General features: G+C 41.1%; 1 pseudogene; it reads right to left on the bottom strand.

Moving 5' to 3' along the window:
* Positions 1 to 19,683: 19,683 nt before the first annotated feature.
* On the bottom strand, positions 19,684 to 20,134 carry LOC134728515 (CST complex subunit TEN1-like; annotated as a pseudogene).
* Between the last annotated feature and the right edge of the window lie 5,016 nt (positions 20,135 to 25,150).

Genomic DNA, 25,150 nt, shown 5'->3' with positions numbered 1-25,150 from the left:
TGGGAAGAGTGAAAGAACAAAGCTACCACAGCTGCAAGGGTACCCTACCAGGTTGTGACTGCTAGCGCCAGCAGCCTGCTTTTATTCCCTTATCTGACCCCACCCACATTCTGCTGATTGGTCCATTTTACAGAGAGCTGATTGGCCCATTTTACAGACAGCACATTGGCCCATTGTACAGGGTGCTGATTGGTGTGTTTAGGAACCTTGAGCTAGACACAAAAGTTCTCCAAGTCCTCAGTAGATTAGCTAGACACAGAGCACTGATTGGTAGGTACACAAACCTTGAGCTAGACACAGGGTGCTAATTGGTGCGTTTACAAACCTTGAGCTAGGCACAGAGTGCTGACTGGTGTATTTACAAACCTTGAGTTAGACACAAAGTGCTGATTGGTGTATTTACAATCCTCCAGCTAGACATAAAAGTTCTCCAAGTCCCCACCAGATTAGCTAGATACAGAGTGCTGATTGGTGCATCCACAAACCCCGAGTTAGATACAGAGTGCTGATTGGTGCATATACAATCCTCCAGCTAGACATAAAATTTCTCCAAGTCCTCACCGGCCTCAAAAGCCCAGCTGGCTTCGCCTAGTGGATCCTGTGCCAGGGCGGCGGGTGGAGCTGCTCGCCAGTCCCGCCGTCGCGCCCCTGTACTCCTCAGCCTTTGGGCAGTCAATGGGACTGGGGGCCATGGAGCAGGGGACAGCGCCAGTTGGGGAGGCTTATGCCCTGTGGGAGCCCACTGGGGGAGGGGGGGTTGGTCATGTCGTGCATGTTCAGAGCCCTGCCCCGCGGGGAGGTGGCTGAGGCCCATTGAGAATTCGAGTGGGGTGTGGGCAGGCCACCAGTGCTGGGGGACCTGGCGCACCCTCCGCAGCTGCTGGCCGGGTGCTAAGCCCCTCACTGCCTGGGGCCAGTGGCACCGGCCAGCGGCTCTGAGTGCGGGGCCTGCTGAGCCCTCGCCCACCTGGAACTCGCGCTGGCCGCAATTGCTGCGTGCAGCCCCAGTTCCTGCCCGCGCCTCTCCCTCCACACCTCCCTGCAAGCAGAGGGAGCCAGATCTGGCCTCGGCCAGCCCAGAGAGGGGCCCCTACAGTGCAGCGGCGGCTGAAGGGGTCCTCAAGGGCAGCCAGGGTGGACCCCAAGGCCAAGGAGGCGCCGAGAGCAAGTGAGGGCTGCTAGCACTTTGTCACCTCTCAATATTACAGGAAAATGTTAAATAGAGAAAAAGTTATGTAAAATAATATGCAGATATAGCAAAAATCATGAAACTCTTACATACAACTGAATTTAGGAATATGCTCATCTAGAACTCACTCTAATACTCACTAGATGTGATAACTGAGTTCTCCAAGCCTGTTTCCTCATCTATAAAGTCTAGAGACATTCTTAATATCTCTCATGACTCTAGTGAGGCTTCATTTTTGAAATCTGTTCATAAACTTTATAAAAGTCTAACTAGAAATCTTTTAGGTGTCAAAATAATACCATTTTAAGAAATTAAAATCTTTTCAAAGTCTCCTAAATTTAACTTGAACATGAATGTAATTAAACCATTTGCGTTCCCCAAATGAGATTATTTTAAGAGAAAAATACCTAAGATTTCCCTACCGTTCATTAATGCAAGTATGCTAGGCTATCCTAGAATTAGCCAACAGGTTATACAGTTAGGTTAAAAATTGTTCAACCTACTTTACTAAGTGTGTCTATTCCTGAATGGTTACCTCTCTGAAGTAGTTTAAGAGAATGAATGAATTTTCTTCTCAATCCCGTCTTAAACTCATATTACAAATTTCAAAAATGAATGATGCAGAGTCTTCCAATTTTACAAAGGCAAAATGAACACATCCTTCCACCATTTTGCTTTGAAATTGCCTAAAAGCAACAAGACATCTGAAAGGCAGTAAGGCAGCTTTCAACTTGAACAAAACCTAGGCGCTAGGTATACTCTGTACTTGAGAATCAAATTTTAAGAGAATGAGTTCTCAAACTTAGCAAATACCAGCCTAGAGCACAGAACTGTGCTGAAGAGACAGCGGTACCTGGAGGTTAAAGAGCCCGAAGAAGGTGGTATCCTCAAAGGTAGAAGCAATAGTCCTTTATTTGCAGCCACAGGGTGACACTGCGCAGTGACAGTGCGAGTTTCCTTGGTTTCTTTTTAGCAGGAAGGAATAAAAGACTCCAGGATAGAAAAAGAAACAAACTTGCCATCATTTCTTGGCATTGTATGGTGCTGAGGTAGGAGAGAGGAAAGATTCTGAAGTTTGAGATGTTGAGCTCTGACAGCCTCAGAGATGTTTGAGTTAACTAGCTGACACTTAAAACCCTAAAGCTAAGGAGTTTCACTGTGTACCATCAAGGCTTCCTGCTACTCCAGAACACTGCAACACCAAACACCTCCCAAAATCTGGTTTTATCACTCAAAGATGAGTGATAATATAAAGGAATTAGCAAAACATCAAGACAAAGATACTATAGTAAAACACAAAAGAAAAAACAATGGCAAAAAATACACATCATAAAAAATATTATAATGAAGTAGATGAAAGTCACAAATACGTATCCAGAATCTCAGAGAATTGAATAAAATAAATGTTAATTTAAAACAAGATCACAAAGAAAAGACACAAATATTCAAGAGGGAAGAAAAGATGACACATCAGAAGATTAGATACGAAGTGGCCAGGGCTCAGGATATAAGTGAAAGAAAAAAGTGAAGCTGCCACAGAAATTAAGGCCAGCATGGAAATATCAAAGAGGAAAATAGACACCACAGAAAACATAGGACTGAGGAAAGAGAATAAACTTAAATGAATATGGTGACTTTCATAGGATTAGAGAGTGGATAGAAGATATAGCTGTGAGATAAAAGAGATCCTACATTCAAATAATTTTTATTCCTGAAAGAAAAAGAATCGAACAGAAGAAAAAAAATCAAAGATATAATTTAACATAGCTATCTTAAGTAAAAGCAGATTTAAAACTACAGATTGAAGGTTATACTACACGCCAAGAAATAATGAATCAGAGAGATAAACATCAAGACATACCTCAGGAAAGTAATTAAATGTAAAGTTAATGAAATAGTTCTTTGGGTAGCCATCCAATAACAACCAGGAAACTGGCAATATACTATCATTTTAACCTATAAAAATGGCAATTTCTTCTGGTTCCAGTTAATAACAAAAGTTTGAAAATAAGGACTGAAAGAACATGAGAATGTAGTGCAATTACATTGTCTGAAATTAAATGGATCATTTAATTCTGAAGAATCCAGTAATAGAAGTATAAAGGTATTTAAAAGTTTAAAGTAAACACTAGGGACCAGGTGTGGTTGCTCACGTCTGTAATTCCAGCAGATGGGAGGCCAAGGCAGGAGGATCACTTGAGCCCAGGAGTTTGAGACCAGCCGGGGCAACATAGTGAGACCTCATCTCTACAAATAATTTTTTTTTAATTAGCCGAACATGGTGGCATATGCCTATGGCCCAGCTTCTTGTGAGACTGAAGCAGGAGGATTGCCTAAGCCCGGTAGATGGAGGCTTCAGTGAGCCATGATCATGCCACCACACTCCAGCCTCGGTGACAGAATGAGAACCTGTCTCAAAAAGAAACAAATGGCCAGGCACAGTGGCTCACACCTGTAATCTCAGCACCTTGGGAGGCCGAGGTGGGCGGATCACGAGGTCAGGAGATTGAGACTATCCTGGCTAACATGGTGAAACCCTGTCTCTACTAAAAATACAAAAATTACTAGTGCATGGCGGCGCACGCCTGTAGTCTCAACTGCTCAGGAGGCTGAGGCAGAGGAATCACTTGAACCCAGGAGGTAGAGGTTGCGGTGAGTCGAGATCGCACCATTGCACTCCAGCCTGGGTGACAGAGCAAGATTCCATCTTGGAAAAAAATGAAAAAATAAAATAAATAAAAAGAAAACACTAGGAAAACAGAAAAAGACAATATAATTAGCTAAAATCAGGTGAGGCAGGGAGAAAATGGGGGTAGACAAAATTGCAGGAACATTTTTTATCAGTGTTCACAATAGTGAGGATTAGGCATATATGTAAGATTGTAACTATAAGACTAATCATGATATACAAAAACAATACAAAACTTTCAGATTATCAGATGACTATATACCAAGCAAAGAAGAGCAAAAAGAGCAGAGGATAAATAAGAAAGAAAAAGGAAACATTAATTCTCATAATGAGAGGTGACAGCGTGCTGCTGCTCACTGTTTGGGTCTGCAGCCCTTATGAGCTGTAACACTCACCGTGAAGGTCTGCAGCTTCACTCCTGAGGCCAGCAAGGCCACGAAGCCACTGGAAGGAACGAACAACTCCAGACGCGCCGCCTTTAAGAGCTGTAACACTCACTGGGAAGGTCTACAGCTTCACTCCTGAAGTCAGGGAGACCACGAACCCACCAAAAGGAAGAAACTCCAGACACATCTGAACATCTGAAGGAACAAACTCCAGACACACCATCTTTAAGAACTGTAACACTCACCGCGAGTGTCCGCGGCTTCATTCTTGAAGTTAGCAAGACCAAGAACCTACCAATTCCAGACACAATATGACTCAATCTCTTTTATTAAAATAACATTTCTTTTCTTTTTAAGAGACAAGGTCTTGCTCTGTCATCCAGGCTGGAGTGCAGTGGCATGATCATAGCTTACTGTAACTTGAAACTCCTGGGCTCAAGCGATCCTTCTGCCTCAGCCTCCTGAATAGTTGGGACTACACGCATGCATCACCACGCCCAGCTGATTTTTTATTTTATGTAGAGACAGGGTCTTGCTTTGTTGCCCAGACTGGTCTTAAACTCCTGGCCTTAAGTAATTCTCCCTTCTTGGCTTTCCAAAGTCCTGCCATTACGGGTATGAGCCACTGCACCCAGCCTAAAATAACTTTTTTTTTTAAAGAAGAAATTTTGTGTAATTACCCTGATAGTACTCCAGGTATAGCCCTCTGAGCAGTGGCATTAGCATCACGTAGGAACTAGTTAAAATTGCAAATTTATGGTCCCTCTGCTGACCTAGTGAACCAGAATCTCTAGAGATGAGGTCCAGAAATCTGTGTTTTAATAACTCTCCATTGATTTTTGTGCACATTCAAGTTTAAGAACCACTGCATTATTGTCAATTGAAAGCCAGCATCAGTTGCTATCAATGAAAGGAACTATAGAAAATAAAAATGGATCAACAACATCAAATTTTAGCTGGATACTCTTTCTTGCAGAGGCTCTGAGTTTTAGGCTTGCTCTCCTTTTATTAAAAGTGCAATTAGCAAATGCTATAAAGGTATTAAATATATACAAACACCACATGGAGAGTTTATCCTTGAAATATTGAAACAATGAAGAAAATCACTTTCTTACCATGTCCTACACCATGTAAAATAGCTTCTGTTACTACCAAGTGATACCTATTCTACATTTTAGTACATATTGGTACAATTCCCAAATATGTGGTAAACTTGAACTTCCAACACCATGCTGTTTCCTTCATATCCAGCTCTCTTAGACTCTGATCTCTGATTTGGAAGTTGATTATTTCAGCCTTTGGTCACCTTGACTCTCTTAGACTCTGATCTCTGATTTGGAAGCTGATTATTTCAGCCTTTGGTCACCTTGACTTCTTTGTTTCTGTATATGCAGAGGTGTGGTTTTGTGGGCAGAAATGCTTTATATCCTCTCCGTGAAACTAGATTATCTTTAGTCTTTTTTAAAAATCAAATCATCCTGGCCGGGCGTGGTGCCTCATGCCTATAATCCCAGCACTTCAGGCCGAGGTGGGTGGATCATGAGGTTAAGAGATCAAGACCATCCTGGCTGACATGGTGAAACCCCATCTCTACTAAAAATACAAAAAGTAGCTGGGCGTGGTGGCACGCGCCTATAGTCTCAGCGACTTGGGAGACTGAAACAGGAGAATTGCTTGAACCCGGGAGGCAGAGGTTGCAGTGAGCTGAGATTACACCACTGCACTCCAGCCTGGGCGACTGAGCGAGACTCCATCTCAAAAAAAAAAAAAAAAAGAAAAAATTAAATCATCCCATCTCCACTTACTTTTCTAATGAAGCCCAATTTTATGTCCCTTCAACGGTGTTCAGTCCTTCATTGTAGAGCTGGGAGCCAACTTGGAATTCAACTCCCTTCCTCTTACTGGTAGGCAAACTTATCAGAGAATTGATTGGCAATAGAGGGTTGTACAGCCTTGAACTAAGTTAAAACCTGGATTAAAATCTCATCATATAAGTCTTAGCTTCTTTACTTGTAAGACGAGGCTAAAAGGCTAATGAGACCTATTTTAGAGGTTTTAGTGAGGATTAAAGAAAATAATGCATATGAAAGCATTTCCATGATGCTTGGTATATAACAATTGATCAACATGGTGCTATTACGACTCTTGTTACTACTGCAGGTATTATTATTAGTATCATTATTTGTATTTCTAGCACTACTACTACTACCGTTACTATTATTGCTGTGACTAAAGGTCTCAAAGTTCGTGTGAATCATTCTACCATGCTAGGTAAGCAATGCCTCAGTTTCACCTGCCATTTAAGAGGTTATTCCCTTTACTTGACAATGGTTTTTATGGTTAAATGTACCAAAAGTGACAAAAAGATCTACTTATTTATCCAATCTGAAGCACATCAAGGGCAGTATCACAAATAATGTCTATTTACCAAATGGTGTGGTTGGAAGTATTCACAAATATATCTTCCACAGTCTCAGCACCAACTTGGAAATTATCATATACCATATTGAGGTAGGCAAGTACAATAGTTAAGACATAGAGCCTGAAGCTAGTACCAGTTTAAAAGCTGACTCATCCACTTACCTAGTTGTGTTACTCTGGGTAAATTACATTAATCCTGTGTCTCAGTTTCTCCATCTCTAAATTGAAGATAACACCTACCTCATTAGGTTTGAGGGATTAAGGGAGCTACTATATACAAAGCACTTAGACTAGGTACTGGTCTATCTTTGTTATCTATGCTATCTTTGTGTTAGATCTCATTATTTTAGTCATCATACCTTTCAGCTTAGGTTAACACAGTATTCTAGGGTTAGTCGTTAAGATCGTAGTTTGAATTGGATGATCAATTTAGATTGGGAGATCAATGTGTGTGGGAATAGCACAGACAAAAATGCATATTTTTAAGATTTAATTGACTAAACAACAAAATTATATACTCATACGCAATAAGCGCACATATATAAACACTCACATACACACACACATGCATACACACATTCTCACATTCTTGACCTTGATGACATTTCTGTGATTGCAGCAGTTTAAAACCAATGATCAGGAATGATGTTTTTTGATGCAGTGGCAAGGGGTCAGGAGAGGGCTGAGAGGGAAAGCTCAGATTTCTCAGGAAAGGCCCAGAGGGCCAGGCAGCAGTGTCAACACCCCAACTAGGGTAGAATGGGATCGATAACGTGAAAAGAAGAATAAGAATGGGCTAAGGGTGATAATAAAATGAATAATCTCTTACATTTACAGAGCAGGTTATCATTTCCTTAGCATAAATCTTGCAATAACCTTGGGAAGATGGAAAAGAGAAAAACAAGGAGGAAAATGGGCCTGGAAGAAAAACCCTCTCTCATCATTTCATTTTAGACTCCTGGTGTCTGCTGGTAACATCATGGAGTTTTGAGTCTGGGTGCTTTCTTTGGGCTTTTCTTAAAAATTAGACATTGATGAAAATACTCAATGGGATATTGAGGGAAAATATGATCATCTCTTAAGCATTTTATAGTTTGCTTCCTGTCTATGCTCATCAACTTGCCATTTTTAGAGAGCCAAGAACTTTCTTTGAATTTCTACATAAGTGAGTATAGCATGAGCATCAAGACTGTTTATTCTCCAATTGTGTGAAGAGATGCAATAGTCCTTATCAATCTGAAGCCCCTCAAGACCACAGTCCATAGTATTGCTAGCTTATTCGAAGGTCACACCATGACGTAGACAAGAAGGGCAAATCTTCAGGGAAAATTGAGGTTGTGGTCTGGTGCACTGTTGTGTTGTTGACTGTATCACCACCTTGATCTTTTCAGCCCAGGGTCATAGCAGGGTTATGGCATGGAATGGTATAGCTCTTGGCTGATGAAGCCACTCTCTGGGTCTTAGTAGCCCTGGTGGCCTCACTGTGGGGGACCACCTGAATAAGGAGTGCATAATTGAATGTGCGGTTCTAATACAAAGCTACTTCAAAATGTTTTGATGGACAATCATATCTGTCTTGGTATTTAAAACTCCCTTAGTAAGTGGTCATTAGACCTGCCTCTCCACATCTCCCCTCCCTCTTTTTTCCCAGTGTCTTCTCTTGGCATGGAATGATAGAAATATCCCCAAATATTCGCACACTTCAGAAACATGCTGTACCCTGAATATGTCTCACAAAGAAAATGTTGATAGACTTTGCGTCGGGCTCATAAAATTCTAACCTAAAAAAATTATGGGCCTGGGTCAAAAGAAGTAGGTACAAAAAGCCATTTGGACTCTGTGCAAAGGATTGTTGACACAGAACATACTCTTCTTTTAGACCATCAGTGGGAGACTGGCTGGTCTCGAGCCATGCATAAATCTGTCCATGTGCAATTGGTAGCAGTTCCTAATTGTGGAAAAGGAGGGTAGGAACGGACTGAAGCAGAGAAAGCTGAGACTGGCAGGCAGGGCAGAGCCAGGAGGGAGACACCCAGCACTTGATGCCACCCTTCCAGAAAGCCTCCACCAGGGGACTGCATTGAGCACACATTACCATCTTTTCTGGAGCTCAGGAAAATAAGACCATAAATAATGAATAGGTACACCAGACTGCATTGTGGAATGGTTGGATATTGAGAGGAAGAATGTGTCCAGGCTAAGATATGGGCAAGTAGAGCAGCATTTGCTGAATATTGGGAAAAGCTGAGTGTCCCAATTAATTTTTATGAAAACTTCTCCGGTACCCCAGCTATCCAGCCTGTGTTCTCCAATAGGGGAAGGACATTAATACTCTTGGTTCTTGATGGGTAATACATTGTAAATAGCCTTGGATGGGGGCATTCTTACATGTCTGGAAGGCTAATTTTCAGGCGCTGAGTTTACTCTCCAAACGTTTCCCTGTGAACTGTCTTTCTCTGGGTTGGAACACTTTGTGCCACCATTGGAAAGACTCTTTTGTAAATTTTTACTCCATTATGTTGCAATTTTAACATCTCATGCTTTTGGCACTCGAAGCATTTTTATAATGGTCTTTGGTTTATTTTTGGCTCAGTTTTACGGCTCTCTGCCAGCCTCCAACTTCTGCTGTGTAGCTGACCCAAAATAGTTTCAAAGGCTCAGATGCAACTTGATATCAAAATTTTTCCCCACGTATTAAAGTTAGCCTTGTAAATGCTGAAGGCACTGAAAAACTTTTCCTGAGTAGTTATTAGACTCACAGGACGTGTCGTACCTTCGGCTCATGAGATGAGAAAGGCAAATTTCTATGTCACTTGTAGGTAAATCCAAATAAAAGATGCCTCTGCAGTAAGGTGCTTTCTACAAGTCAGAAAAAAGTTCCAGATGTATAGAAATTGGGTTGACATTTAAAGGGTTCTAAATATGCTCCATAACCAGCTAGGCTGACGAGTGTCCTCATGAATCTTCACCATCTGATTCCTCATGACTATATATTACTACTTCCACCACCACCAGCTAACAATGGTAACAATTATTCTCTGATTACTTTTAATGTGCCAAGACTTTTACCATCTACGATCTTGTTAAAGTATCTCATTAACTATTTATAATTGGAACAATTTTCACCACTGTTTTACAGATAAGAGAATTTGTGATTTAGAGCAACGATTTCCAAACAGGGTTGTAGAATTTCCTGGGGGGTTTTCAAAAATCTCAATGCCTCGGCAGCAACCTGTGCCCATTGCATCAGAATGACTAGGGGTGGAAACCAGGCATTAGTATTTCTAAAAAATGCTAATGAAAAAGATGATTTTAATGTACAGTAGTTTCATGTTTGGAAACCACTGGCTTAAACAGATTTGAGAGATTAGCTGAGAATTACCCTGCTACCAAACAGTAAAACGAAGAGACCATTTGAGTCTAAACCTTGTACTTTTACTAATATACCAGGATGCCTTTCATGCTCCTGCAGGAAAAATTATAAAATTTATACAATAATGTAGTCTATGGACCCTACTCTCAAGGAATTTATGGTCTGAGGAAAAAAATGATGTAAGTAAAGACCAAATCAGCATTAAGCGACGTAGCACTGGTTATGAACTCAGGAAAATTTGAGAGCTATTCAACTAGCCAAGGACATGGGATGGCTTGGATTTGGTGCCTTATGTAAAAGAAACATTGAAAAAAAGCCACTCTAACAAAAGTTGAGATCTGTTAAAATCAGAGGTAGAGATTGAAGAACACTGACAGCAATGATGTTAGCACTAGGGAAACGGATTCTTTGGGAAATTATATCATACATTCACTTATCAAATAATTTACTCATTATTAGAGGCAGGGTGCTTTAGACGTATTTAATGTCACAGTAACCCAGAGTGGTATGATTATCCCTATTTTACAGATAGAAAAACTGAAACTCAGTGTAGATAAAACTGGAACTCACATAACTTAGAAGTTTCAGACTTGGAATTCACATTCAGATTTATTTAACTAATATTGATAAAGGCCCTACTGTGTGCCAAGGAGTGAGATAGATGCTGGGGATATAAGGGCATATAAAAGCATAGTCCGTGGTCTTATTGACCTTCAAGTCTAGTGAGTAAAACAGACATGAACCAAACTTTCATACAAAACACATAAAAATGTAAATGTGTTCTAGTATATAAGGCAAGAAGCATAGTAGGTGTTAATTAGGCAATTAAAGGGAAGGAAACAGACTAAGGGAACAGCTCATGACATTTTTCTATGTTAAAAGGAAACATGGAAATCAGAAGGAGATGAAAGAAGCCTCATGAAGGGGGAGCACTGGAAAAGAGGGTAAATCAAGATAAGGTTGGAGCTGGAGAGATGGCCAGTGTTAGCTGTGGATGGTGGGAGAAGCTGTGGGAAGTGACATCAGATTCATGGACTGAAAGAATCACTCTGGTTGTCTTATAGAGAACGTTTTGCAGGAGGCCAGACTGGATTATGTCAGTGGCTGTCAAACATTTTTTGTAGGTGATTCCTTATAAGAAATACATTTTGTATGGTGACTCGGTATGCTCACATACAGACACACATGCAGACACACACCAGAAGTTAGTGTCAAGACCTAAGCCTTTTTATGAATGAATATTTCTTTTATGTTTTATCTAGTCTATTTTAGTTTTTTAAAAAAGGGCTGGTTGCTATCCACTTTATTTATTTCACAGTCTACAAATGGTGTGCAGTTTGTAAGAATAGTGATTGAGGCCAGGTGTAGTGGCTCACACCTGTAATCCCAGCACTTTGGGAAGCCGAGGTGGGCGGATCACCTGAGGTCAGGAGTTCAATACCAGCCTGGCCAACATGGTGAAACCCCATCTCTACTAAAAACATAAAAATTAGCCAGGCGTGGTGGCATGTGCCTGTAATCCCAGCTACTCAGGAGGCTGAGGCAGGAGAATGGCTTGAACCTGGGAAGCAGAGGTTGCAGTGAGTTGAGATTGCACCATTGCATTCCAGCCTGGGCAACAGAGTGAGACATCGTCTCCAAAAAAAAAAAAAAGAATACTGATTGAAGCTGGGCATGGTGGCTCACGCTTGTAATCCCAGCACTTCAGGAAGCCAAAGCAGGAGGATTGCTTGAAGTCAGGAGTTTGAGACCAGCTTGGGCAACAAAGTGATACCCTGTCTCTACAAAAACAAATTGAAAAAATTAGGTGTGACGGTGTGCACCAGTAGACTTTAGCTACTCAAGAGGCTGAGGTGGGAAGTTGGCTTGATCCCAGGAATTTGAGGCTGCAGTGGGCTATGATTGTTTCACTGCACTCCAGCCTGGGCGAAAGATAAAAAACAAAAAACAAAAAAACCCAAAACTTCGTGAGCTGTAATAGCTACTAGTCTATTACAATGGTCTCAATGAGAGGATAATAGAGAGGGAGATAAACTGAGAGATAACAGGATAGGGAAGAGACAAGGAAATCTATGAAGGATGACTTAGGTTTCTGGCTTGAGAAACTGTATAGATGGTGGTTTCATAAATGGAGAAATGATACCTTAGAGGAAGACCATCCTTGGTGGGGATAAATCATGGGTTCAGCTTTGGACATTTTGGGTTTACAGTACCATGGAGATACCTCTCAGGAGGTGTCTGTGGGAGAGGCCTGGACTGGAGATGTACGTTTTTGTGCTTTCATCAGGCGATTGAGGGACAGTCCTAAGTGAGGCTGTCAGGAGACAAGGAGTATGAGTGAGAAGAGAAGACCCAGCACCAAAGTTTGAGAAACTCCAAAATTTAACTGGCAGGTAGAGGAGGATGAACCTGTGAAGAGGATGAGAAGAATGGGCTGGTAGGAAAAAACAGATGACTTGAAGCTGAGAAGAGAGTGCTTAAAAAAAGAAGTCAACAGTGCCAAATGCTGCCACACAGGGTCAAGCGGGAGAATAAAGAGTCCGCTGTCTCTGTGGATATGAATGTCAGTGGTGGCCCTCCACAGAGCTGTTCTGATGGATTCATGGGGGTAGAAGCCAGACTGCAGTACTTTGAGGCCCTAGAAAGGGAGTGATAGACATAACTCCCTGAGAAAGCATCCTGCCACCTTGGTGAGAGGCCAGAAACCAAATGTACTGTTCAGAAAAGGCTTTTGTAGCAACAGAAGAGCTCCCAGCTTTCTGAACGGGTCCTGGGGCTCTGGGCTGCCGCCTTCCCTGTAGAGTCTCAGTTTCTTTGGTCACCACCAACTAAGTTAATTCTCCAACCCAAACATAAGTCACATGTGCTATCGATATGAGTGCACTTGTGCAGGTGGGAAGTTTAAAGTAATGGATGCAAAAATCAGGGACACTGAGTATTACATCCACTGACAGTGCTAGCTCCTGACAGAAGGGCCTTTGGGCATCTCCCATGTGCCTTACCACACACTGTACACTCCTGTATGAAAGAAATAGACATGCAGAGAGGTAAGGAACTTGGCTCATGTGGCAAGGGCCAGAGCTGGGATTCCACCTCAAGTCCTATTCTCTAAGACTTTTGGTTGCTGGTCAAAAGTCTAGAGGCACCAGAAGGGTTCTTTGCCCACCCATCAGGGTAAGGGTGTGGCTGTGCCGAAGGTTGCTTTGATTGCCTGTTGTAGAGGGCTTGACATACGTGGGCCATTTTCGACAATAGAACTTCTTTCTATGCATCTGCTGTCACCACCAGGACATTCCTCATCTACCCTCATGTTACTGAACACTTCACCATAATGGTGGCCTGTTCCACCTTTAGGAATGGGTATTAGATTCACCTGAGCCATGAAAACAATATAAGGCTAATAACACTGGGAGCAAATCAACAGGAAATAATAGAATACGGACATTTATTATACATTATATTTTATCTTAGATATATCTTGACATCCTTGGAAATTTTTGTTCTCTCATTCCTTTCATATTGGTAAGGTGAAGGTCTGATCTTGGAGTTGTAGATGTTCTCATGTTGAAACAAACTGTCATTAATAAAGGCTACTGCTTACAATGCTAACTAAATGCCAGATATATTACATACATTTTATCTGATCCTCAAAACAGTCATATAAAATAGGTTTTTTGTGGTCTTTATTTCACAAATGAGGAAACTGAGTCTGGGGTGGATTAAAAATGGCTGCAAATTCTTTGCCACCTTTCCATCAAGAAGTGGGTGCTTTCTCCCCTCCTTTGACTCTGAGTTGGCCCTTGTGGCTGACTTGACCAACAGCATTTGGCGGAAGGGACACTGCATGTTCTAGATCTGGTTTTTAAGAGGCCTGGAAGCTTTTGCTTTAGTTCTAGCTGCCATGTGAGGATTTCAAGTACCCTGAGACTGTTACGCTTTGAGGAAGCCCAGGCTAGCCATGTGGAGAGGCTACCTGGGGAGGGGGCAGAGGAAGACAGAGAGACAGACAGAGATCTATACCCAGCCAGCACTAGCTCATCAGCCATCTTAGCCTAGAAGTCATCTTGCACATATTCTAGCTTCATTAGAAACTGGGGAAAAGACCTGTCCCCTATCCCCTCAGGAAACCGTGACTGTCAGTTAAAATGTGGGCCCCAAACGTATGAACAGAGTTGGGCCATCCCAGTCATTTTCAGTTCTCTGTACTACTCTGTTTGAGGCCACAGACATTGTAGAGCAGAGATAATCTTTCCCTGCTGTGCACTGCCCTAATTCTAGACTCTGCAAAACCATGACTATGGTAAGATGGTTGTTTTAAATTACTGAGTTTTGAGGTGGTTTGTTATGCAGCAATAAGTAACTTAAACAGTATTTCATTAAGCAATTTTGCCTGATGACAGAGGAAGGAGCGGAGTCTGGATTCAAACCCACATTTGCCTGATTACAGAGCTGGCCACTCTCTGCTACTTTGTGTGGTCCCTTCTTCTGGGACTTTTAGATTGGTGTTTCATTTTCTACTAGGTCTCCCACTAAATTTCCCTTAGCTTAAATCCTGGACAAATAGAAGGGATAAAAAGGTTTGTTGTCCTTCGTCATAACAATAAAAAGTTAAATTATAGGTGAAGAAGTTCTGAAGATGATGTTGTGACAGCCTATTTTTAATTCTTTTTCCTAGATCTTGTTAGGAAAATAGGAGGGTCCAGAAGACCACACTAGCCAGAACTTCATCCCTGCCCACTCCTACTTTTCAATTGTTAAAATGAGACTATTTTCCCTACTTCTTGATTTTTTTTTATGTTTTAAAATAAAGCATGATGAAGGTAATTATGCCAGAGGAAGGAGGCAAAAGAAGATTTGTGGAAAACAAATGCATTACCCCCATTCCAAATTACCATGAAGTAGGAACACGTGGAGTCATTTTGTGGGATCTTTGGGAAATGGCAGGAATTCAGCTTACAGGATAAATAGGGGCTGTTCCTTTAGAAGACGTTCTGTGTTTCTGTGGTAGCAAATATACCATGTGATGATAGCCCTGTGAATAGCTGTGTTTATCAAATTCCAAAGCAAATACTCAAGTGAAACTCCACTTGAAAGGCCAAACCACAAGCTGGAGGTTCCCCATGGCACTGCCAAATTTGCAAAAATGTCTGTGGTTTGTGTATGTGTGTATGTTTGAATTACACATCTATTATACATGCATCTATTTCTAGTGACTGCTGCATACAACCAGAAGAAAGGCTTATCTCTTACCTAATGCTCTAATATCTGTTTATTATCTCATTTCTCTTACCTAATGCTGAGTAGGCAATAATGGGTAGACCTCATGAAAGTTTTGTTATAGAGACCACTTCCCTATCCATAGAGGTATTGTGTTATCTAACTTCTAACTCTGGCAATATCTGGCAAGAAAGACATAAATATTGAGTTGCAGGGAAATGTTTAGTGTGTAAGGAGTAACTAGCTGATGTGTACATAGGTGTTGTAGATTAGATCATTGTTTGGCAAATATTTACTTTCTTTATCCCCACTACCTCCATGAGAGGAGTATATTTCCCCACTCTACTAATGTGGACTTGGCATTGTGATTTGCTTTGGTTAATGGAATACATAGGAAGTGACAGTGTGTGAGTTCTGATTCCGGGCCTTAAGATGCTTTGCATGTGTCCACATGAACTTCTGGAAGCCTTCAACTTCTTCTCTTGATACCAGCAGCTGTCTCTCTAGCAAAGGGCCCAGAATGACCACTGTGGAATAGAGTTATTTCAGCTGACTTGCAGCCTAAGGAAGAGTGTATTAGTCTTTTCTCACACTGCTATAAAGAAATACCTGAGACTGGGTAATTTATAAAGAAAAGAGGTTTTATTGGGTCATGGTTCCATAGGCTGTACAGGAGGCATGGCTGGGGAGTCCTCAGGAAACTTACAATCATGGCAGAAGATGAAGGGGAGGCAGGCACATCTTCACATGGCCAGGGCAGAAGAGAGAGAGAGGTGGGAGGTGCTACACACTTTTTTTTTTTTTTGAGATGGAGCCTTGCTATGTTGCCCAGGCTGGAGTGCAGTGGTGCAATCTCAGCTCACTACAACCTCCGCTTCCCGGGTTCAAGCGATTCTCCTGCCTCAGCCTCCCAAGTAGCTGGGACTACAGGCGTGTGCCACCACACCCAGCTAATTTTTTGTATTTTTAGTAGAGACGGGGTTTCACCGTGTTCACTAGGATGGTCTGGATCTCCTGACCTTGTGATTCACCCGCCTCGGCCTCTCAAAGTGCTGGGATTACAGGCATGAGCCACCGGGCCCAGCCTGTACACTTTTAAGCAACCAGATCTTATGAGAACACTATAATGAGAACAGCACTAGGGGGATGGTGCTAAACTATTAGAAACTGATCTAATTGCCTCACACCAGGCCCCACCTCTAACACTGGGGATTACAATTGAACATGAGATTTGGATGGGGACACAGATCCAAACCATATCACAGAGCCTTATGGTGTAGTCACTGAGTTCTAGGTTGGCTAGTTACTCAGCATTATTGTGACAGTTGCTGATTGATATAATAAGTGTGTTTCAACTTAAGTGCAAATTTCTTTTTCCCTGAGCTTGTTCTTATACATTAAGTTTGCTTTTATGGTTTCAAGTTGGATGAAACAGTAATAAAAAAAAAACCCAAAACATGAAAATCAAACCTTTGGTTTATTCAGAGTAGAGTTTGTGATGAGAAAGGATGGCTGTCAGCTGAGGACAGGATAGACGACTGTGTGTAAGGTTATAGAATAGCTATAAACTAGACAACTGGACAACTGGGCATGCATCACAAGGGAGATGGGGCAGTTTTTTCATTGCTAGGGATTGCATCTGTTATGTGAATTAGGTAAGTGGCCTGATTGGGCATATGCAGTTGAGGAAGAGCCCTATAATGGTTCCTGGCGAAAGGGGAAGATGAGAGTATGGATTTGCTGCTGCCATGTGAAATTGATGGTCTACTGTTCTAAAATATCTTGTGGGAAGGAAGAGAGCTTAATTTCCTTTAGAGGTGGTTGGATTCACCTGCTTCATGAGGCACTATATGGCTGACTCACTCTCCAAGCTTTAACCAACAGAATGACATATTTTCTGTGATGCCAACATTTTCCCTGGACCACAAGAGACCAGCAGAGGAAGAGTGGTCTGGGCGGACAGTCAACTCTGACCACATAACAACTCTGCCTTTTTTCTTCAGATTGTATGTTCTGGAGGGACACTGGCAAACATCTTTGCCTTTTAGTGTGGACACATCAGCATCTTAGGAAACACATCCAGAATTCAGTCACAGACAAGAAATCCCTCTTCACAGCCCTTTTGGCTGCTGCCAGTCTCCTCGCTTTAGCTGAGTACCAATGATAGACTGCCAAGCAAGTACTGTAGTACTTCTTTGTGAGGTTGAACTAAAATGTGAAAAAAAAAAAAATCAACCAATGTTTATGGAATGACTCACATGTCCTGGGTTAGTTGTTTTAAGTGGCTTACTTCATTTGCTCCTCATACAATAACACTATGAGGTAAGTATTATTGTAACCATTTTACAGATGAAGAAACTGAAACCCACAGTTAATCAACTTAACTTCCGGTCACACAGCGAATTGGCAGAACTGTCCTGTTGACCCAGGTCTTTTGGTTCTCAATCCAGTCTTCTTTCCATTATGCCTGGAACTTTCCTAAAATTTAATTTTTGGCTTAGGAGGTACAAATTTGGTAGAGAGATGGTGGTTGACTCTGTTAGATACAAATTGCGGGAATGTAAGGGAAGGCAGTTCAGACTGTCTCATGGAGTGGAAACAAGACATCCTTGGAGCCCTTGTCAGGAGGATAGATTAAGAAAATGTTGGAGACTTTTCTGTCAGCCTCAAGCTTTCTTCAGAGCCTTGAACCTGTATTAGAATAGATATTTGCAGCAGGCAGAAAGAGGGCAGGAGTTTCCTCTGGCCTATAAGCCTTTTTCTACTACCTGGTTATGGCAGTGAGAAGACTCCTGATATCTGGACAATGGTGACTTCTGTCTGATGAGAACCCGTAATACTGCAGAAGCCAATCTAACTGTGAGTGTACATCTGTTTTCTGTTGGTACCTTTGTCAGTCTCGAAGCTGAGAAGGAGGAATGAGCAGAGTGAAAATCAGAACGGGCTTTTATTATCAACTCTGCTGTGTGATTGTTGCAACTTACTTAGCATTCTTCAACTTTGCCTTTCTGTATTGCGAGGAGATTAGATGATATCATTGCTTCTTTCTTCTTTGTAGCAGCAAAAATATTTTTTAAAAATAACATCTGATGTGGAATCTTAAGATGTAATATAGATTCAACTCTTCTGGATGAAGCGAGGATTGGATTAGGTGCCCGATATGGTCTGAATGTTTGTGTTTACCCAAAATTCCTGCGTTAAAACCTAATTACCAATGTGGTAGTAGGAGGTGGGGCCTTTGGGAGGTGATTAGGTCATGAGAGCATGTCATGCATGGGATTGTTGCCTTATAAAAGAGGGCTCAGAGAGATCCCTTGCTACCATGTCAAGACACAGCAAGAAGGTGCCATCTATGAACCAGAAAGTGGGCCCTCACCCAACAGCAAATCTATTGGTGCCTTGATCTTTGACTTCCCAACCTCCAGAACTATGAGAAATAAGTGTCTGTTGTTTATAAGCCACCCAATCTATGGTGTTTTGTTATAACAGTGTGAAGGGAATAAGACAGACCTAAACAAAGGGGCTGTCTGGAAGCCCTTGAGTCACGTATGAGAAACCCAGAGTTTTGTGGACGAGATTTAAAACTGCCATTCTGGATGATCTCTTGGGTCTTTTTCAAAATTAACAGCATGGGATTACAGAACATGGTGGTCTACGTCACCCTCTAACTGTCCTCCAGGTGTTCGTTTCTTGGTTATTTCCAACTTCCAGCCTTGGGGAGGCATCCTTCATTATGTATTTACATTTTCTTTTAATTGTCAAATGAACTGGCTTGAGCTTCTACCTATAAGCTTCTCACCACCCTTTCCATCCATATCTGAGGATTCTTGAGGAGTGTCCATATCTCTCAGTCATATGTTGCTCTAGTTTTCTGCTTCTGCTAACCACACATTTCCTCTTTTGCAGTTGTCTCTTTCTTCTGCCTATATCAGCTCAACATAAACAGCAGCTGTCTTTGGTTCTTTTCCAAGAACCACTCACATATGGCTGCATGAGCCTTGCTTTTACTGAAGGTTGGCAATAGTGGAGGGTTGGGGGGTCACGGCACCTTATAGCACAGCAGATAATTCAAAATTGAATTTTAGCCATCCCTGTTTTACATAGTCTCATAGCCATAGCTAGCACTGAAAATTTCTTTCTTTTTTTCAAGGTCATGCCCTCTGGGGCTTTATTCACCAGGGCCTTCTGAAACCCTCCATGACCCCACACAAGGCACAGCCTCAGCAGCCTGGAGCTCGGCCACTTGCAGTCCCTGGTGTGGTGGGGGGTGGGGGTATGGAGTGTTGGATTTGGGGCCTGTTTTCTGAGTTTTCATTTCTGAGTCAATCCCAAATTAGGGGAAGGGGCTGGATTAACCGCCTGCCCCTCTGCTTTCAGGGTCCAGACAAGGCAGTCGCTGGGGAAGCGCTTATGCTCTGGGGCGCTCCCGTAGCTTGGGAGGCTTTGGCCTCAGAAGCAGGTAGGGGGTGTTACTGGGCTGCACGTCGTACTGGCCGCCGTCCCTCACACGCTGGTACTGCCTCTGCTCCCGCTTGGCTTGTTCTCACAAGGGCAGATCCATCCCTTCCACACAGTTCAGCACCAGTGCCTTTATCATGGAGCCTCCATGCTGCTGGTCCTGGAGCCCCCCGAGGACAATGTACAGGGAGCCCACCTGGGCTTGGAAGGGCTTCACCAACTTGGTACAGACAAGAACCTGGTGCCAATCAGATCCATGATGAGCCATCAGCGTCACTCCGGACTGATCACGTCACGTCATAGAGGCACAACCTGCCAAATGTTCTCAGTGTGACCCCACCAGGAACTTGGCTTGTACTGACCTCCCAGTGGAGGGAATAAGTCCCAGGTTTGGGCAGCATCACTGGCTCCTTCTCTGCCCCCTCCACCTGGGTTGCTGTTGGTCACCTGCCAAGGGGAAAATTTCTTTATGGAAAAGACTTCCTTCCAGGGTGCTGGGTTCCCTTGCTGTCTGTACTTCCTTAGATCTTTTCTCCTTCCTTCTGAGGCCATTCACTTCTCAGCTTCCTGTGCATGTCCCAATTCTCATTTTTTAAAGTCATAAGAAGGCATTTATTCTTCTCATTCTTCTACTATTTTCTTCTAGACTACCACCATTGTTCTACCTAAATGGCTCATTTTTTGCTTAACAAAAGACAGTTCTGTTCTTATGAGAAATTCTGCCAAGATCCTTTAAAATAATATTGTCCCTTCTTTCTAATGGTTGGTCATGGATCTATTAATACATGAGGTCTTTCTTGATTCAGCTATAAAATAGGTGTTTTCTTCCAAGCCTTAATATTCATTCAGAGAAATAAGATACCTTTAAATCGAAGATGGATAATTTGGATATTTGTGATTGTTCTGGAATTTTAAACTTTTACTATCTTTACACAAAAAGGAGAAAAAAAACAGTAAAGAACATCCATATTCTCATCACCTGTTGAGCAACTTTCAACTCATGGCAAATCCTGTTTTATTTAACTCCCTGCTACTACTCGCAGATGGATCATTTTGAAGCAAATCCAGGACACTGAATCATTTTATTCATAATTTTAGTATGTATCTAAAAGGTAAGGACTCTCTTAAGACAACATAATTATGTTACCATTGTCATAAGATTAATAATAATTCCTTAATATCATCAAACAGCTAATTGGTGGTCAAATTCCCCAGATAGGCTAGAAATCTATTTTTTAAACAATTGTTCAAATCAAGATTAGAATAAAGTTTGTCTATTGCAATTGGTTGATATGTCTCTCAATTCTCTTTTAATTTATAGGTTGTCTCTTCCTCACTTATTTTTTTTTCTTTGCAATTTGTTAGTTGAAAAACTTGGGTCATTGGTCCTGTAGAACTTTTCACATTCTTGATTTTGCATCTTCAAACTGTCATTTAGTGAGATTCTTATTCCTCTACATATCTATTAGAAACTGGGTGGTCCACAAGCTTCTCTGTATAAGTGGTGGTATCTACTTTCAGAAGGAGACATATATCTGGTTATCTCTCTTTTGTTGATGTTAGGAGCCAATAATGATCATTTTCTGCGTTCATTATTTTATCAGAGTTTGCAAAAATGATGATAATACAATTCAGTAATTCCTTCCTGATTTATAAGCTGGAATATTTCTGTAAAGAAATATACTATTCCTCATTAACTATTTGCTTATCCTCAAGTATAGTTGGTATAGGAGAGGAAAGGTATTGCTTGATGCTTTCTTTTGATTCATCAGTTTTCAGAATATTAAATTAATTCCCTAACACTTTCCAAAGATGGCCAGTGAGTATTTATTTTAGAATAATAATTATCTAATGCATTTAAACATATACAAATGTTTTAATCCATTGCAGTTGTTATTATTACTTTTTGACACAGGATCTCACTGTGTTGCCCAGGCTAGAGTCAAGTGATTCTCTTGCCTCAGCTTCCTGAGTAGCTAGGACTACAGGCAGGTACTATCATGCTTGATTATTTAAATTTTTTTTTTTTTTTTAAGAGCTGGGATCTTACTGTGTCATTCAGGCTGGTCTCAAACTCTTGGCCTCAAGTGATCCTCCCACCTTGGCCTCCCAAAGTGCTGGGATTACAGGTGTGAGTCACCATGTTTGGCCCATTGCAGTGATGATTAATATTAAATGTTCACATTGTTCCATCTTTGCCACTGTAATGCTTTTCAAATTGGCTCCTGGACCATTTTGACAATTATGATAGCATGTGATAGTTTTCTTGCTTTCTAGTTTGGCAAAATGTTCCAGGTTCATCTAGAATGGGCCATTTCTTCAAATATAGCTGGTTCCTTTTGGTGGGAAAAGGTATTTAGAAACCACAATCTGAGTGTTAGAGTGTTTATTGCTAATAGAATGCTGATTATTTCTAAGCCTTTTCAATGGACAGAGCTAGGAAATGTATTTGTGTATTTTTTAATGAGAAAATACATCTTAAGTTTATACTGGTATTTCAAATTGATATTTAGAATTACCAAGTTTTTAATTTAACTTGAAAATGTCTTGTTTCTCTTTGCTGAAAATCTTGTACCCTAATGATGTATGTATCATTGGGATATATATATTTAAAATTTTTAGCCTATATATTTAAATTTTTATGAGTACATAGTTGGTATATATATACAGTTTTTTGAGACAGAGCTTTCTGTGTCACCCAACCTGGAGTACAGTGGTGCAGTCTCGACTCACTACAACCTCCATCTTTTGGGTTCAAGTGATTCTTCTTCCTCAGCCTCCCGAGTAGCTGGGACTACAGGTGCACGCCACCACGCCTGGCCAAGTTTTGTAGAGACAGGGTTTCACCATGTTGGCCAGGCTGGTCTTGAACTCCTGGCCTCAAGTGATCCACCCACCTTGGACTCCCAAAGTGCTGGGATTATAGGCCTGAGCCACTGTGCCTAGCTGTAAGTGTATATATTTATGGGATATATGAGATGTTTTGATGCAGGCATGCAATGTGGAATATGCACATCATGGAGAATGGGTATCCATCCCCTCAAGCATTTATCCCCTAATGATGTTAACATGAATATTTCTTAGTTTGATCTTATAAATAATATTTTCAGAATATTAAATTTAATATGATTACAAACAACGTAATGACTTGTGTTAGTTCATTTGGGCTGTTATACTAAAATACCATAAACTGGGTAGTTTATAAGCAGCAGAAATTTATCTATCACAGTTTTGGAAGCTGGGAAGTCAAGGCACTGTCAGACTTGATGTCTGGTGAGGGCCCACTTCCTGCTTCATAGACTGTGCTTCTCATTGTGTCCTTATTTGGTGGAAGGGGGAAAGAAACTCCCTTAGGCCTCTTTTGTAAGGACACTAATCCCATTCACTAGGGTGGAGCCCTGATCGTTTCCTAAGGTCCCACCTTTTAATACCATCACATTGAGGTTTAGATTTCAACACATTAGTTTTGGGAGACACAAACATTCAGACTCTAGAATTACTGAAAACAGTTTCCAAGAAGTTCTTTTTGTCCTTCAGGTATATTCGTCTAAGAACGTGCAGTCTGATTTTTATGCTTTAAAATCACTTGAAATAATTTTTCTATGTTAATGTTACCACTTCAGTACAAAATCTAGGTTAATTTATTTTATCTTGCTTTAAGTTTTTAGAAATTTTTTGCTTAAAATTTATTTTGTAATCTTATAAAACACATACAGCATTCCAAAATCAAATAAGTCCAGCATCTACCTCATCCCTTTTACCCTGTCTGTACCCTACCTCTCCACATTGCTTTGTTTTTAAAGGTGTGTGTGCACACGTGTGTGTGTATTTATATTCTCTTTCTTCCTTGGATAAATGACATCATTGCATGCATACTTTTCTCCATTTTGCTTTTCTCATTTAATAGTGTTTTTGGAGACATCTTCATAGTGATATAGAAAGATATTCTTTATTCATTTTTACAGCTGCACAGTATTACATGATACTACATTGTAGGAATGTACTTATATTTATTTAGCTAGTTTCCTATTTATGAATATTTGGGTTGTTTTCTTTTTTTGCTATTACTGATTGTATTGCAATAGCTATATAAATATGATCTTTAATATTTTCTGATTAACAATAATGAAGCTAGTGTATCGTTTGGATGTATTTCTAGAAGTAGGTTTGCTTGGTTAAAGGGTAAATATGTATCAAATCCTGCTGGACATTTCTAATAGTTCACCAATGGAGTTGTGTCATTCTGCATTTCTACCAGTACAGGCAATAGTATTTCAGTGTAATTTTAATTTGAACGTAAAAGAAGTTTGAAGAAATCCAGAAGCTTTTACAGTTGCGAGAATTAAGGACCTTCTATCTAGAAAGTCTTCAAAAGTCCACTGTCTAGAGTTGAACCATTTCTTATTTATGAGGAGTGGACATCCAGGTTTCCTATCCGGGCTTTCTTTCTCCTGCTCGCCACAGGTACAGGTGAACAGTACAGGCATGCCACAGAGGTCTTTCTGTATCACCTCTGAGCCAGGACTAGTGGTTTAAAAATATTTTTTTCTTAGTTTTATTGTAAATGGAGATTCTTCTAATTTTTTTTTTCTTTTTTTTTGAGGCAGAGTTTTGCTCTGTCACCCAGGCTAGAGTGCAGTGGCCCTATCTCGGCTCACTGCAAGCTCCGCCACCAGGGTTCATGCCATTCTCCTGCCTCAGCCTTCTGAGTAGCTGGGACTACAGGCGCCCACCACCACGACCAGCTAATTTTTTTGTACTTTTAGTAGAGATGGGGTTTCACCATGTTAGCCAGGATGGTCTCAATCTCCTGACCTTGTGATCCGCCCACCTCAGCCTCCCAAAGTACTGGGATTACAGGTGTAAGCCACTGTGCCCGGCCGTAAATTGAGATTTTTCTACAGCTAGACCATTCTGTTAAATGCTTTTGCCTGTGGACTTGATTTTGTTATATATTTTCAATGATAGAATTTTGATTGATTTGGGATTTGAAAACCTGGTATATCTATGTATTTACCTACCCATCCATCTATCCGTTCATCCACCCTAGCTATAGCCAAAATGAATTGGGGTGGCTTATACACTATTAGTGAAATAAGATTTTTAAAAGGTAAATACAGGGTAACAGGTTAAAAATGTGGTAAAGGGGTAGAAAAATAGGGAGAAAAATAAATCATGAAATTATAAGCTGAAAAAGCCAGGAATATAAGCTCTGATTTTCAACATGTAGGCTCAGAGTAAAACACAGTACATTATGTAACTCTCATTGTATAATGGTAACAATTGTACCAGCTCATTAGAAAAGAGGTACAGAATTGAAGAAAAGTTTAGGCTGGGTGCAGTGGCCCATGCCTGTACTCGTAGCACTTTGGGAGGCCAGTGCAGGAGGATTGCTTGAGCCTAGGAGTTCAAGAACA

Source organism: Pan paniscus, chromosome 11 (assembly GCF_029289425.2).
Source record: "Pan paniscus chromosome 11, NHGRI_mPanPan1-v2.0_pri, whole genome shotgun sequence".
Taxonomy (NCBI): Eukaryota; Metazoa; Chordata; class Mammalia; order Primates; family Hominidae; genus Pan; species Pan paniscus.
The sequence above is the reverse complement of the archived record's forward strand: the minus strand, read 5'-3'. Positions and strand labels throughout refer to the sequence as shown.